A 15,449-nucleotide genomic window follows, 5' to 3' on the forward strand; every position below is an offset into this window, starting at 1 on the left:
ACCTTGTGAGACATAGGATTTTCTTAGACCTCGGGGGGTTGGCCAGACTTCCAAGGACTCAAGAATTCCAAGTTCCATTCCCTTTTTTGTGATATCTAAAGTGTCACTTGACTTACTATGCTTGCAGGCAGGTGCCGAATCCAGGCAGTGTTTGGGCAGGTCAGAAGGAGGTCAGAGGCCTGCTCTCCTGCTTCTGAAGCCTGAACAAGACTTCCTCCATTTTAACTTCCCCAACAATCATTAGACATGAGTATCTTCCTCAGCCAGAGTATCTTGGTTCTAGGGAGGCTGCTCAGACTTGGAGACAGATTTGGCCCCGAGTGATCCCCGATCACAGCACTCATCAGTTACCAGCCCTGACCACTGAGCTGCAAGGTCCTGGGGCACCGGGGCTATAGCAGCAGTGAAATATCATCAGCTCCAGGACTCCTCCCCAACCCTCCCTCAGAAGAGTTGAGCTTCCCTGAGTTTAGCTGAGCCTGCTGGAGACACTTCCTGGGTTTAGTTCTAACCAGGTAAAGGAGAGCAGGTTATCTGACATATTAGATCTTCAGTTTCCTGAAATGGGGATAATAATAACAGCTTTGGAACTTCCTTGGTGATCCAGTGGCTGAGATTCCATGCTTCCAGTGCTGGGGCCCCAGGTTCAATCCCTAGTCAGGGAACTAGATCCCACTTGCAGCAACTAAAGATCCTGCATGCTGTAACAAAAATCGAAGATCCTACATGCTGCAACTAAGACCTGGTACAGCCAAATAAATATTAAAAAAATAATAATAATAACAGCATCCACCCCAGAAGGCTGTTGTGAGGATTTAAAGGTGTAAGTGTATGTAAAATCCTGACACACAGTTGGCTCTTCATTAGTGTTAAATATTATTTGAAGGTAGGCATTTTATCATATTCATTTTTCAGAAGAAACTGTGACTAGATAATTTCCTCAATGTGTCATGTGTTCATTCATTCAACACTTAGGGCTTCACTGCATATGATGGGCCCTGTGCTGTGCTGGGTAGAGGGGCAAAGCAATGAACAAAAGCCCACGTGGACCCAGCTCTCATGGGGCTTTTGGTCTAGTTGGGAGGGTGAACATCATACAGATGTCGACTTTAAAATAATTCACAACCTACAAGTTGAGTTGTTGTTGTTGTTGTTCAGTCGCTAAGTCGTGTCTGACTCTGTGACCCCCATGGACTGCAGCACGCCAGGTTCCTCTGTCCTCCACTATCTCCCAGAGTTTGCTCAAATTTGTGTGCATTGAATCAGTGATTGTAGGGGAAGAGCAAATTAGGCAAGATGGTATGGTCAGGCTCTCTCACCCCACAGCCTCTCGCTTTTGCCTTATGCTTTGTAAATAATGAGTGTAACAGCTGAGATCACTCATAGCACTGTGCATGTACCTCATGAGGTACTCACTTGGTCATGAACTGTTTTGTGCCATACACCTGTAAGAGCTTCACCAGGAAAGCCCTGGCTGCTACAACACTGGGGCTACACTGGAGTGGCATCATGGTTATGTTATTTGAGGTTATGTCATGGCTATGTTCCGGAGAAGGCAATGGCACCCCACTCCGGTACTCTTGCTTGGAAAATCCCATGGACGGAGGAGCCTGTTAGGCTGCAGTCCATGGGGTCGCTAAGAGTCGGACATGACTGAGCGACTTCACTTTCACTTTTCATTTTATGCATTGGAGAAGGAAATGGCAACCCACTCCAGTGTTCTTGCCTGGAGAATCCCAGGGACGGGGGAGCCTGGTGGGCTGCCGTCTATGGGGTCACACAGAGTCAGACACGACTGAAGCGACTCAGCAGCAGCAGCATGGCTATGTTATTGCTACATAAATGTGGCTGCTGCTACAGCTATTGCATCAGCCAAGAGAGAGGCTGTGTTATGGCTGCTGTGCCAGCCAGGACAGAGTAAATGTGTCTGCAGTTCCTACGGCTCCTCGAGTCTCCTTCCAGCCTCTTAGCTTGCGCCTTGCCTACCCTGGGTCAGTGAACAGTGCGCACAGCGTGAACAATGAGACAACTGGCATCCCGAACAGGATTAGCAATACAGTGACACTATCTAACCATCTCATCTTCCGCTGCCTGCTTCTCCTTTTGCCTTCAGTCTTTCCCAGCATCAGGGTCTTTTCCAAATGAGTCAGCTCTTCACATCAGTTGGTCAAAGTTGACAGTTATGATTTATTTGGTGGGAATTTTTCAAATTCCCGCTGGATAAAACATAACTGGTGGGAATTTTTCAAATTCCCCCTGGATAAAACATAACTGGAAGCCTGGAAGATTGCATCTCATGTGACCCTGAGAGAACTGACCTAAGGAAATGGGGGAGGAGCCAGGTTATATAGAAGTTTTGCAACAAGGGGCAAATAGTCTGAACCTCAGAAGATTATTGATAATTAAAACCAGATAGTCCAAGTTAAGGAATTTAGTGCTTTTCTGTGTATAGGAAGATGCAAGAGTCTGGGCTCATTTAAATCATTCCTTCAGTATGTACCTCAGCCATCTGGGGCCTGTATCTTGTGTTTTTCACAAACTGAACTTTCTTTCTTTGGGGCTCACCATAGGGAGTGGAAACAGTCTATAGACTGCAGGTATTCTTCTCTCTCCTGAGTCCCTCCTGACTCCCTCCCTCGGAGTCCCCCTGCTCACATTGGAGGGCTGCAGTAACTGATGACTGTGACATCCTTGTTTACTGATATTGCAGAAAATATTCCGTTTCTTATAGATCATCACACTAGGATCTCTAATTAGGGTCAGTGCTCTCAAAGTAATAATGGAAGAAGCCAATTTGGAGGTTGGGGGATGGTCAGAGATGGTCTCTCTGAGGAAGAGGTGGTTCAGCCAAGCCCCAGATGGGGAGAGGGGGTACCAGCACTACAGGCAGAGGGACCCCCATGGGCAAAGGCCTGGAGCTGGGAAACTGCACAGCATGTCCTGGAAACTGAACAAAGGCTAGGAGGCAAGAAGGAGCAGGTTGGCATTGTCATGGCAGACCGAACACAGGTTGGAAAGGAATTTCCAGACACAGAGCATTTCAGAAGGGAGTGAGTTTAATAAGAGCTGGGAGCAGGGATAATGAAGGTTCTGCAGATGCAGCAGGCCAGGGAGCGCTTATAAGACACTGTTAGAACAGCGGGCTGACTCAGCGGGCTGTGCTTTTCGTGGGCTAGTGGCCAATTTTTATAGCTCAAGGAAAAGAAAATTCGGGCTAGAAGGGTGGCATTAGGTGATTGATTAAGGTGGGACTTCCCAGGTGGCTCAGTGTTAAAGACTCTGTCTGCCAATGCAGGAGACACAGGGGATATGGGCTCTATCTCTGGGTCAGGAAGATCCTCCGGAGTAGGAAATGGCAACCCACTGCAGTATTCTTGCTTGGAGATTCCCATGGACAGAGGAGCCTGGCAGGCTCTAGTTCATGGAGCTCCAAAGAGTTGGACATGACAGAGCATGCACACCCAATTGTAGGGTGCTATAGGGTAGGTACTGGGGTGGGCATTTTTGCCTAATATGGGGTCAGGAAGCTTGCTGGGTCTGATCGGTTTAGTTCAGTTCAGTCACTCAGTCGTGTCCGACTCTTTGCAACCCCATGAATCACAGTATTCCAGGCCTCCCTGTCCATCATCAACTCTCAGAGTTCACTAAAACTCATGTCCATCGAGTCAGTGATGCCATCCAGCCATCTCATCCTCTGTCGTCCCCTTCTCCTCCTGCCCCCAATCCCTCCCAGCATCAGAGTCTTTTCCAATGAGTCAACTCTTCAGATGAGGCGGCCAAAGCACTGGAGTTTCAGCTTTAGCATCAGTCCTTCCAATGAACACCCAGGACTTACTCCCTTAGAATGGACTGGTTGGATCTCTTTGCAGTCCAAGGGACTCTCAAGAGTCTTCTCCAACACCACAGTTCAAAAGCATCAATTCTTCAGTGCTCAGCTTTCTTCACGGTCCAACTCTCACATCCATACATGACCACTGGAAAAACCATAGCCTTGACTAGACGGATCTTTGTCGACAAAGTAATGTCTCTGCTTTTTAATATGCTATCTAGGTTGGTCATAACTTTCCTTCCAAGGAGTAATCAGGGGGGCTTTTGGCAATGGTTACAAAAGGGCTCCGTCAGTTCCAGGTATGACCTTCAATCTGGGCTCCTTTTCTGTGGCCTTGGTACACTGTTTCACTGAAACAGTCACAGACTTTATTTTGGCAGGCTCCAAAATCACTGCAGATAGTGACTGCTGCCATGAAATTAAAAGACACTTACTCCTTGGAAGAAAAGTTATGACCAACCTAGACAGCATATTAAACAGAGACATTACTTTGCCAACAAAGGTCTATCTAGTCAAGGCTATGGTTTTTCCAGTAGTCATGTATGGATATGAGAGTTGGATTATAAAAAAAGCTGAGCGCAGAACTGATGCTTTTGAATTGAGGTGTTGGAGAAGACTCTTGAGAGTCCCTTGGACTGCAAGGAGATCCACCCAGTCCATTGTAAAGGAAATCAGCCCTGAATATTCATTAGAAGGACTGATGCTGAAGCTGAAACTCCAATACTTTGGCCACCTGATGTGAAGAGCTGACTCATCTGAAAAGACCTTGATGCTGAGAAAGATTGAAGGCGGGAAGAGAAGGGGATGACAGAGGATGAGATGGTTGGATCGCATCACCAACTCAATGGACATGAGTTTGAGTAAACTCCAGGAGTTGGTGATAGACAGGGAGGCCAGGCATGCTGCAGTCCATGGGGTCACAAAGAGTCGGACATGACTGAGCGACTTAATTGAGGCAGGACCTGGGCTTCTGCATCTATCTGGCAGGTGATCTTTGAAGGAGTTTAAGGTCATTGGATCAGAGGTGGACCTGGATTCAAACCCACATTCTGAGCTATTATTTCTCAGAGACTTCAACACCTTTCCAAGTTCTGTGTGTGTGTGTGTGAGAGAGAGAGAGAGAGAGAGAGAGAGCCCTCAGTCATGTCCACTGTTTTGCGACCCCATGGACTGTAGCCCATCAGGCTCCTCTGTCCATTGAATCCTCCAGGTAAGAATACTGGAGTGGGTTGCTCTTTCCTTCTCTGTGGGATCTTTCTGGCCCAGGGATCAAACCTGAGTCTCTGCATTGGCAGGTGGATTCTTTACCACTGAACCACCAGGGAAGCCCACAGTGCATTTGGGGGCTATAAAAGAACTTTGTATGGGGTGCAAAATTTGTATAAATGTGGGTAGCTGAAAAGAAAGAGCAATCAACTCTGCCCATGTAAATTTGGGTGTTCATGGATGAGTGGGAGTTTGCTAGGAAGAAGTGAAAAAGCAGCTTTCCATTCTGGACAATCTAGTTCACAAATCCTGTAAATACTCTTTGAGAGCAAGTCTGTTTCATCCCATCTGGAACTCACCAGCTGGTGCGGGCAAAGGCATGGACTGGGGATCACAGGGCGTGTTTCAGGCAGCTATCAGTTGCTGTGCAGTTTTGCTTTGTTTTTTTGATCCCTCCTCCAGTTCTGCCTGGCTCCAGATTTTGGCATTACCTTCTCATGAGGTCTCTGGCTGCCTTATTTAAACCTGTGCTTCTGACTCCCTGTGTCCTGCTTTCTTTTCTCACAGTGTTCGTCATCTTCTAACTCCCTATGGGATTTTAAAGATAATTTTATTATTTTTGGTTGCTTCCAGGGCTTTTCTGTAATTGTGGCGAGTGGGGGTTATTCTCTAGTTGCACTACATGGGCTTCTCATTGCAGTAGCTTCTTTTATTGGGGAGCACAGGCTCTAGAGCACAGGCTCGATAGCTGTGTTGCTTGGACTTAGTTGCTCGAGACATGTGGGATCTTCCTGGATGAGGGACCGAACCTGCATTGGAAGACAGATTTTTTACCACTGAGCCACCAGGGAAGCCCTTCTTGGCTATTGTATTTATTGTTTCTGTGCTTTGGCTGCTGCTCTCTCCCCCAACCCCTAGTCTCCCACCAGACTGTTATAGTCCACAAACCTAGAAGAGAGCTTGCTACATAGTAGGTACTCAATAAAAATTTGTTGACTGAATGAATATGTCTTATTTTTTATTTTCGTCATTTTTGATGGGAATAAACTTTTTTAAATTTTATTTTTTCAACACCAAAATCATTTTTTATTGGGGTGTAGTCGATTAACAATGTTGTGATAGTTTCAAAAGAACAGTAAAGGCACTCAGCCATACATACCCATGTATCCATTCTCTGTCAAACCCTGCTCCCATCCAGGCTGGCATGTAACACTGAGCAGAGTTCCTTGAGCTATAAAATAGGTTTTTGTTGGTTATCCATTTTAAACATAGCAGGTGTACATGACCTTCCCAAAGTCCTTAACTATCCCTTCCCCCTGGCAACCATGAGTTTGTTTTCTAAGTCTGTGAGTCTCTTTCTGTTTTGTAAGTTCATTTGTATCATTTCTTTTTAGATTCGGGATGTAAGGGATGTCATAGGATATTTCACCTTCCCTGTCTGACTTACTTCACTCAGTATGACAGTCTCTGGGTCCATCCATGTTGCTGCAAATGGCACTATTTCATTCTTTGTAATGACTGAGTAATATTTCTTTGCATATATGTACCACATCTTCTTTATCCATTCCTCTGTTGGTGGGCAATTAGTTTGTTTCCATGTCTTGGCTGTTGTAAACACTGCTGCAATAAGCATGCATTGGGGTGAACACTGGGGTGCATGTATTTTTTCAGGCCATGTTTTCCTCTGGATATATGCCCAGGAGTGGGATTGCAAGGTCATATGGTAGCTCTAGTTTTAGTTTTTTGAGGAACCTCCATATTGTTCTTTGTAGTGGGTGTACCAATTTACATTCCCACCAACAGTGTGAGAAGGGTCCCTTTTCTCCACACCCTCTCCATCACTTGTTTGTGAAATTTTTGATGATGGCCATTCTGACTGGTGTGAGGTGATATCTCATTGTAGTTTTGATTTATGTCTTTAATAACTACTGATGTTGAACATCTTTTCATGTGCTTATTGGCCATCTGTATGTCCTCTTTAGGGAAATGTCTATTCAGGTCTTCTGCCCATTTTTTGAGTGGATTGTTTGTTTTGATGCTATTATGTGTCATTGGGTGTTTGTAAAGTTTGGAGACTAATCCCTTATCAGTCACATTATTTGCAAATATTTTCTCCCAATCTGTGGGTTGTCTTCTTATTTAATTTATTGTTTCCTTTGCTTTGCAAAAGCTTTAAAGTTTAAGTAGGTTCCACTTGTTCATTTTTGCTCTCATTTCCATTATTCTGGGAGATGGATTAAAAAGATGTTGCTGTGATTTATGTCAGAGAATGTTCTACTTATGTTTTTCTCTTAGAGTTTTAGAGTGTCTGGTTTGGCATTTAGGTCTTTAATCCATGTTGAGCTTATTTTTGTGTATGGAGTTAAGGAATGATCTAATTTCACTTTCTTACATATAGCTGTCCAGTTTTCCCAGCATCCTTTGTTGAAGAGACTGTTTTTCCAACATTGTGTAGTCTTGCCACCTTTGTCATAGATTAATTGACAGTAGCTGCATGGGCTTATTTCTGGGTTTTCTATTCTGTTCCATTGTTCTATATTTCTATTTTTTGTGCCAGTACCATACTGTTTTGATGACTGTAGCATGGTAATATAGTCCAAAGTCAGGGAGCTTGATTCCTCCAGGTCTTTGTGTCCATATGTATGTTTATTCCGAGGTATTTTATTCTTTTTGATGCAATGGTAAAGGGAATTGCTTCTTGAATTTCTCTTTTTGATCTTTCATTGTTAGTGTATAGAAATGCAATAGATTTCTATGTATTAATTTCATAACCTGCAACTTTACTAAATTCACTGATGAGTTCAGGTAGTTTTCTGGTAGCATCTTTAGGATCTTCTATGATTAGTATCATGTCATCTGCAAACAGTGACAGATTCACTTCTTTTCCAATTTGGATGCTCTTTACTTATTTCTCTTCTCTGATTGTTGTAGCTAGGACTTCCAAAACTATGCTGAATAAAAGTGGTGAGAGTGGACATCTTTGTCTTGTTCCTGATCTTGGAGGGAATGCTTTCAGCTTTTCACCGTTGAGTACGGTGTTAACTGTCAGTTTGTCATGCATAGCCTTTATTATGTTGAGGTATGTACCCTCTATGCCCACTTTCTGGAGAGTTTTTATCATAAAACGATGCTGAATTTTGTCAAAATCCTTTTTCTGCATCTGTTGAGATGATCTGCATTTGTTCTTCAAATTTTTAATATGGTGTATCATGTTAATTGGTTTGTGGATGCTGAAAATTTCTCGCATTCCTGGGATGAATCCCACTTGATCATGGTGTATGATCTTTTTAATGTATTGTTAGATATGGATTGCTAGTATTTTCTTGAGGATTTTTGCATCTATGTTCATCAATGATATGGCCTGTAATTTTTTTTTTTTGGTGGTATCTTTGTCTAGTTTTGGTATCAGGTGATGGTGGCCTCATAAAATGAGTTGGGAAGTTTTCCTTCCTCTGTGAATTCTTGGAACAGTTTCAGAAAGACAGGTGTTAACTCTTCTCTAAATGTTTAATAAAATTTGCCTGTGAAGCTGTCAGGTCCTGGACTTCTGTTTGTTGGGAGGTTTTTAATCATGGAGGTTTTAATTCAATTTCAATGCTTGTGATTGGTCTGTGCATATTTTCTACTTCTTCCTGGTTCAGTCGAGGGAGGCTGTACCTTTCTAAGAATTTCTCCACAGTTATCAAGACAGTATGGTACTGGCACAAAGACAGAAATATAGATCAATGGAACAAAATAGAAAGCCCAGAGATAAATCCACGCACATATGGACACCTTATCTTTGACAAAGGAGGCAAGAATATACAATGGATTAAAGACAATCTCTTTAACAAGTGGTGCTGGGAAATCTGGTCAACCACTTGTAAAAGAATGAAACTAGAACACTTTCTAACACCATACACAAAAATAAACTCAAAATGGGTTAAAGATCTAAACGTAAGACCAGAAATGATAAAACTCCTAGAGGAGAACATAGGCAAAACACTCTCTGACATACATCACAGCGGGATCCTCTATGACCCACCTCCCAGAATATTGGAAATAAAAGCAAAAATAAACAAATGGGACCTAATTAACCTTAAAAGCTTCTGCACATCAAAGGAAACTATTAGCAAGGTGAAAAGACAGCCTTCAGAATGGGAGAAGATAATAGCAAATGAAGCAACTGACAAACAACTAATCTCGAGAATATACAAGCAACTCCTACAGCTCAACTCCAGAAAAATAAATGACCCAATCAAAAAATGGGCCAAAGAACTAAATAGACATTTCTCCAAAGAAGACATACAGATGGCTAACAAACACATGAAAAGATGCTCAACATCACTCATTATCAGAGAAATGCAAATCAAAACCACTATGAGGTACCATTTCACACCAGTCAGAATGGCTGCGATCCAAAAGTCTACAAGTAGTAAATGCTGGAGAGGGTGTGGAGAAAAGGGAACCCTCTTACACTGTTGATGGGAATGCAAACTAGTACAGCCACTATGGAGAACAGCGTGGAGATTCCTTAAAAAACTGGAAATAGAACTGCCTTATGATCCAGCAATCCCACTGCTGGGCATACACACTGAGGAAACCAGAAGGGAAAGAGACACATGTACCCCAATGTTCATCACAGCACTGTTTATAATAGCCAGGACATGGAAGCAACCTAGATGTCCATCAGCAGACGAATGGATAAGAAAGCTGTGGTACATATACACAATGGAGTATTACTCAGCCATTAAAAAGAATACATTTGAATCAGTTCTAATGAGGTGGATGAAACTGGAGCCTATTATACAGAGTGAAGTAAGCCAGAAAGAAAAACACCAATACAGTATACTAATGCATATATATGGAATTTAGAAAGATGGTAACAATAACCCTGTGTACGAGACAGCAAAAGAGACACTGATGTATAGATCAGTCTTATGGACTCTGTGGGAGAGGGAGAGGGTGGGAAGATTTGGGAGAATGGCATTGAATCATGTAAAATATCATGTATGAAACGAGTTGCCAGTCCAGGTTTGATGCACGATACTGGATGCTTGGGGCTGGTGCACTGGGACGACCCAGAGGGATGGTAGGGGGAGGGATGAGGGAGGAGGGTTCAGGATGGGGAACACATGTATACCTGTGGTGGATTCATTTTGATATTTGGCAAAACTAATACAATTATGTAAAATTAAAAAAAAAATCTTAAATGAAAAAAAAAAAAAAGAATTTCTCCATTTCTTCCAGATTGTCCATTATATTGGCATGCAATTGTTCATAGTAATCATTTATGATCCTTGGTATTTCTGTGGAGTCAGTTGTAACTTTCCCTTTTTACTTCTAATTTTACTGATTTGAGTCCTCTCCCAATTTTTCTTGAGTCTGGCTAAAGTTTGTCAACCTTGTTTATCCTTTCAAAGAACCAGCTTTTAGTTTCACTGATCTGTGCAGTTATTTTCTTTGTCTCTATTTCATTCATTTCTGCTCTGTTCTTTATGATTTCCTTCCTTCTACTAGCTCTAGGTATTATTTGTTCTTCTTTCTCAAGTTGTTTTAAGTGTAAAGCTAGGTTGTTTATTTGAGATTTTTCTTTTTCTTAGGGTAAAATTGTATTCTATAAACTTCCCCTATTAGAATTGCTTTTGCTGCATCCCATAGGTTTTGGACCATTGTGCTTTCATTTTCATTTGTCTCTAGGTATTTTTAATTTCCTCTTTGGTTTCCTCAGTGATCCAATGGTTGTTTAGTAACATATTGTTTAGCTGCCACATGTTTGTGTTTCTTAGCGGTTTTTTTTTTTTTTTTTTTTTTGTAGTTTATTTCTAATCTCATAGCATTGTGATCAGAAAAGATGCTTGATATGATTTCGATTTTCTTAAATTTAACAAGGATTGTCTTGTGGCCCAGCATGTGGTCAATCCTTGGGAATGTCGTGTGCACTTGAGGAAAATGTGTAGTCAGCTGCTTTTGGATGGAATGCTCTATAAATATCAATTAAGTTCAACTTGTCTAAAGTATCATTTAAGGCCTGTGTTTCCTTACTGATTTTCTGTCTGGATGATCTGTCCATTGATGAAAGTGGGGTATTAAAGTCCCCCACTGTTATTGTGTTACTGTCAATTTTCCCCTTTATCTTTGTTAGTATTTGCCTTGCATATTGAAGTGCTCCTATGTTGGGTGCATATATATTTATAATTATTATATCTTCTTTTTGGATCAAACCCTTGATCATTATGTAGTGTCTTTCTTTGTCTCTTATAACAGTCTTTATTTTAAGGTCTATTTTGTCTGATACGAGTATTGCTACTCTAGCTTTCTTATTATTTCCATTTGCATGAAATACCTTTTGCTATCCCCTTATTTTCAGTCTGTAAGTGTCTGTAGGTATGAAGTGGGTCTCTTGTAGACTATATATATATATATATAGGTGTTGTTTTTGTATCCACTCAGCCAGCCTATGTCTTTTGGTTGGTGCATTTAATCCATTTACATTTAAGGTAATTATTGATATATATGATCCTATTACCATTTTGTTAATTGCTTTTGGCTTCTTTTTTATAGATTTTTTCCTTCTCTTGTGTTTCCTGCCTAGAGACGTTCCTTTAGCATTTGTTGTAAGACTGGTTTAGTGGTGCTGAATTATCCTAACTTTTGCTTGTCTGAAAAGCTTTTGATTTCTCCATCAAACTTGAATGAGAGTTTTGTAGGGTAGAGTAGTCTTGGTTGTAGGTTCTCCCCTTTCATCACTTGGAATATATCATGCCATTCCCTTCTGGCTTGTAGAGTTCCTGTTGAGAAATCGGCTGATTTATATGTTACTTGTCTTTTTTCCCTTGTTGCTTTTAATAATTTTTCTTTGTCTTTAATTTTTGTCAGTTTCATTACCATGTGTCTTGGTGTGTTCCTCCTTGGGTTTATCCTGCCTGGGACTCTCTGTGCTTCCTGGACACGGTTGACTATTTCCTTTACCATATTGGGGAAGTTTCAGCTATTATCTCTTCAGATATTTTCTTGGGTCCTTTCTCTCTCTCTCTTCTCCTTCTTGGGCCCCTGTACTGTGAATATTGGTGTGTTTAATGTTGTCCTGGAGGTCTGTTAGGCTGTCTTCATTTCTTTTCATTCTTTTTTCTATATTCTGTTTTGCTGTATTGATTTCCACCTTTCTGTCTTCCAGATCACTTATCCACTTTTCTGCCTCAGTTATTCTGCTATTATTCCTTCTACTGTATTGTTCATCTCTGTTTGTTTGTTCTTTAGTACTTCTAGGTCCCCACTCCAGTACTCTTGCCTGGAAACTCCCATGGACAGAGGAGCCTGGAAGGCTGCAGTCCACGGGGTCGCTGAAGGTCAGACACGACTGAGCGACTTCACTTTCACTTTTCACTTGCATGCATTGGAGAAGGAAATGGCAACCCACTCCAGTGTTCTTGCCTGAGAATCCCAGGGACGGGGGAGCCTGGTGGGCTTCCGTCTCTGGGGTCGCACAGAGTCGGACACGACTGAAGTAACTCAGCAGCAGCAGCAGGTCCTTGGTAAACATTTCTTGCATATTTTCAATCTTTGCCTCCATTGTTTTTCAAGGATCCTGAATCATCTTCTCTCTCATTAATCCAAATTCTTTTTCTGGAAGGTTGCCTATCTCCACTTGCTTTAGTTGTTTTCCTGAGGATTTATCTTGTTCCTTCATGTGGGGCATAATCTATTTCTTTTCATTTTGAGTAGCTTTCTGATTGTGGTGTTAGTTCAGGAGGCTGTTGGGATTGTAGTTCTTATTTCTTCTGTCTGCCCTCTGGTGGATGAGGATAAGAGGCTTGTGCAAGCTTCCTGATGAGAGGGACTGGCTGTGGGGAAAACTGGGTCTTGCTCTGGTGGGCAGGCTCCTGCTCAGTAAACTTTAATCCAATTGTCTGCTGATGGGTGGGGCTGGGCTTCCTCCCTATTAGTTGGTCAGCCTGAGGCAATTCAGTCCTGGGGTCTGTAGACTTCTATAGTAGGGCTATTGATAAACTTCAAGAGGACTTATGCAAAGATGCATCTCCTAGGACTGCTGCTGCCAGTGCCCCCATCCCCATGGCAGGCCACTGCTGACCCATGCCTCTGCAGAAGACCCTTAAACACTCATAAGTAGGTCTGGCTCAATCTCCTCTGGGGTCACTGCTCCTTTCCCCTAGGTCCTGGTATGCACAAGATATTGTTACCCTCCAAGAGTCTCTGTTTCTCCCCGTTCTATGGAAACTCTATAATCAAATCCCACTGGCCTTCTAAATCAGATTCCCTGGGGAGTCCCAATCCCTTGGCTGGATCCTCAGGCTGGGCAGCCTGATGTGGGGGTCTAGAACCTTCACAACACTGCGAGAACTGCTTTGATACTGTTGTTCTCTGGTTTGTGAGTTGCCCACCCAGTGGGTAATAGGATTTGATTTTATTATAATTGTGTTCCTCCTACCATTCTGTTGTGGCTTCTCCTTTGTCCTTGGATGTGGAGTATCTTTTTTTTTTTTGGTGGGTTCCAGTGTCTTCCTGCCAATGGTTGTTCAACAGCTAGTTGCCTGAATTAAGTCTTAGATTTGGGAAGGTTCAGGGCATAGGTGGGGAGGTATTCCCTGCTTGACCCTATCAAGCAAGAATCTGCTTTCTTTTTTTCCCTCTGCATGTGTTTTATTTGAACTGACCTACTCTATGTCTTTTAGACTCATTATGACCACATTTTCTAAAGACAAAATGTGTCTGAAAAATGACTTATTCTGTCTTATTACTTTATTTAGTTAAAAACTTGAAAGGTTTAAAATCAAATCATATATATTTACTCTTATCATTTGATACTTGTCCTGAAAATTCAACCCAAAGGACATGGTACTGACATAGTCCCTTAGTAGTTACTTACATATTTGCCCTACTCCCATGGGCTTCCCTGGTGTCTCAGATGGTAAAGAATGTGCCTGAAATGTGGGAGATGGTAAAGAATGTGCCTGAAATGTGGGAAATCTTCCTGGGTCAGGAAGATCCCCTGGAGAAGCGAATGGCTATGCACTACAGTATTCCTGCCTGGAGAATTCCATGGACAGAGGAGCCTGGTAGGATACAGTCCATGGGGTTGCAAAAGAGTCAGACACCACTGAGAGAATAACACTTTCACTTTTCCTACTCCCATACTAAAAGATGCTTCCTTGATTTAGACAGACTTCAAGTCCCACATGTCCTGTACCTCCCACAGTGCCCAACAGGGTGCTGGCAGTAGGTATTCTATGAATCCCTATTAGACTGATGAAAGCATGAATAGACACTGTCTCAATCCAGTACCGACACCTTCCTTCTTTCCACCCTCTGTCCTTCTCTCCATTCATCTATCCCTCCATCCATCCATCCATCCATTCTTTCAACAGCTACAATTTGAGCACCTGCCATGAGCCACATATAGCTCCACTTGCCAGAGAACCCATGGGATGCCATGGACTTGACCTGTGATCTTGAGGAACCACAGTCCAACCAGAAGGACAGATCCCAAGCAAATCCTTCCCCAATGTCCAACCAATTACAAATGAGAGCGAGTGCTCTGGGGAGACAGGTGGGTTCCAGGACTTAACAGGCACGTCAGCTTTAGATGGGGTGAGGCTGGTCTGGTAAGACTGTAGTAGGAGCTCAGAGGGAGCATGGTGAGGATCTGGCAGGTTTGAGTTTAGAGCCCTCCAGGGGCTGACAGGGAGGCCGGGGCATGGGTGGTAGGGCCGAGACTTGCAGGGTGAGCAGGTGAGGTTGTATCATAAGTGCAGCAAGAAGCCTTTGTTGGGCGGCAGGTAGTTCAAGCAAGGACAGGATGTTATCCGATTTTCATTTCTTTGCAACTCCATGGACTGTAGCCTACAGGCTCCTCTGTCCATGGAATTTTCCAGCAAGAGTACTGGAGTGGGTTGCCATTTCCTTCTCCAGGGGATCTTCCCAACCCAGGGATTGAACCCGGGTCTCCTGCATTGCAGGCAGACACTTTACCATCTGAACCACCAGGAAGCCCAAGAGGACAGCAGCTGAGGCTTGGCAGTGGTACTTGGGGAACAGAATGATGGCCAGATGAGCAGAACAAGGGAGATAGAGGGCTGAGGAGGTGGGTCAGAGTGAGAACTGCAGGACTGTGAATCCTTGGTAGTTAGGGTTGGAGGTGAGGGTGTTTGGGAAAGAGATGCAGGAGGAGCAGAGGGCTGGGGTCTGGGGCTGTCTCAGGAACCCATTTCTGATCTGTACCAACTGGAGGAAGGCGAGGGATCTGTTGAGTTAAGCTTCCTTCTCTGTATCTGGGGGTTAAGTGGGACGAAGGGTTCTGGGAGGCTGCAGGGCAGGGCTTAAACCTCCACCCTGCTGTGTGACCTAAGGCTGACATCTGCCCCTCTCTGGGCCCAGGCTAACCATCTCTACAGGGACAGGATAGATCTGAGAGTCT

Source organism: Bubalus bubalis, chromosome 4, assembly GCF_019923935.1.
Source record: "Bubalus bubalis isolate 160015118507 breed Murrah chromosome 4, NDDB_SH_1, whole genome shotgun sequence".
NCBI classification, from domain to species: domain Eukaryota; kingdom Metazoa; phylum Chordata; class Mammalia; order Artiodactyla; family Bovidae; genus Bubalus; species Bubalus bubalis.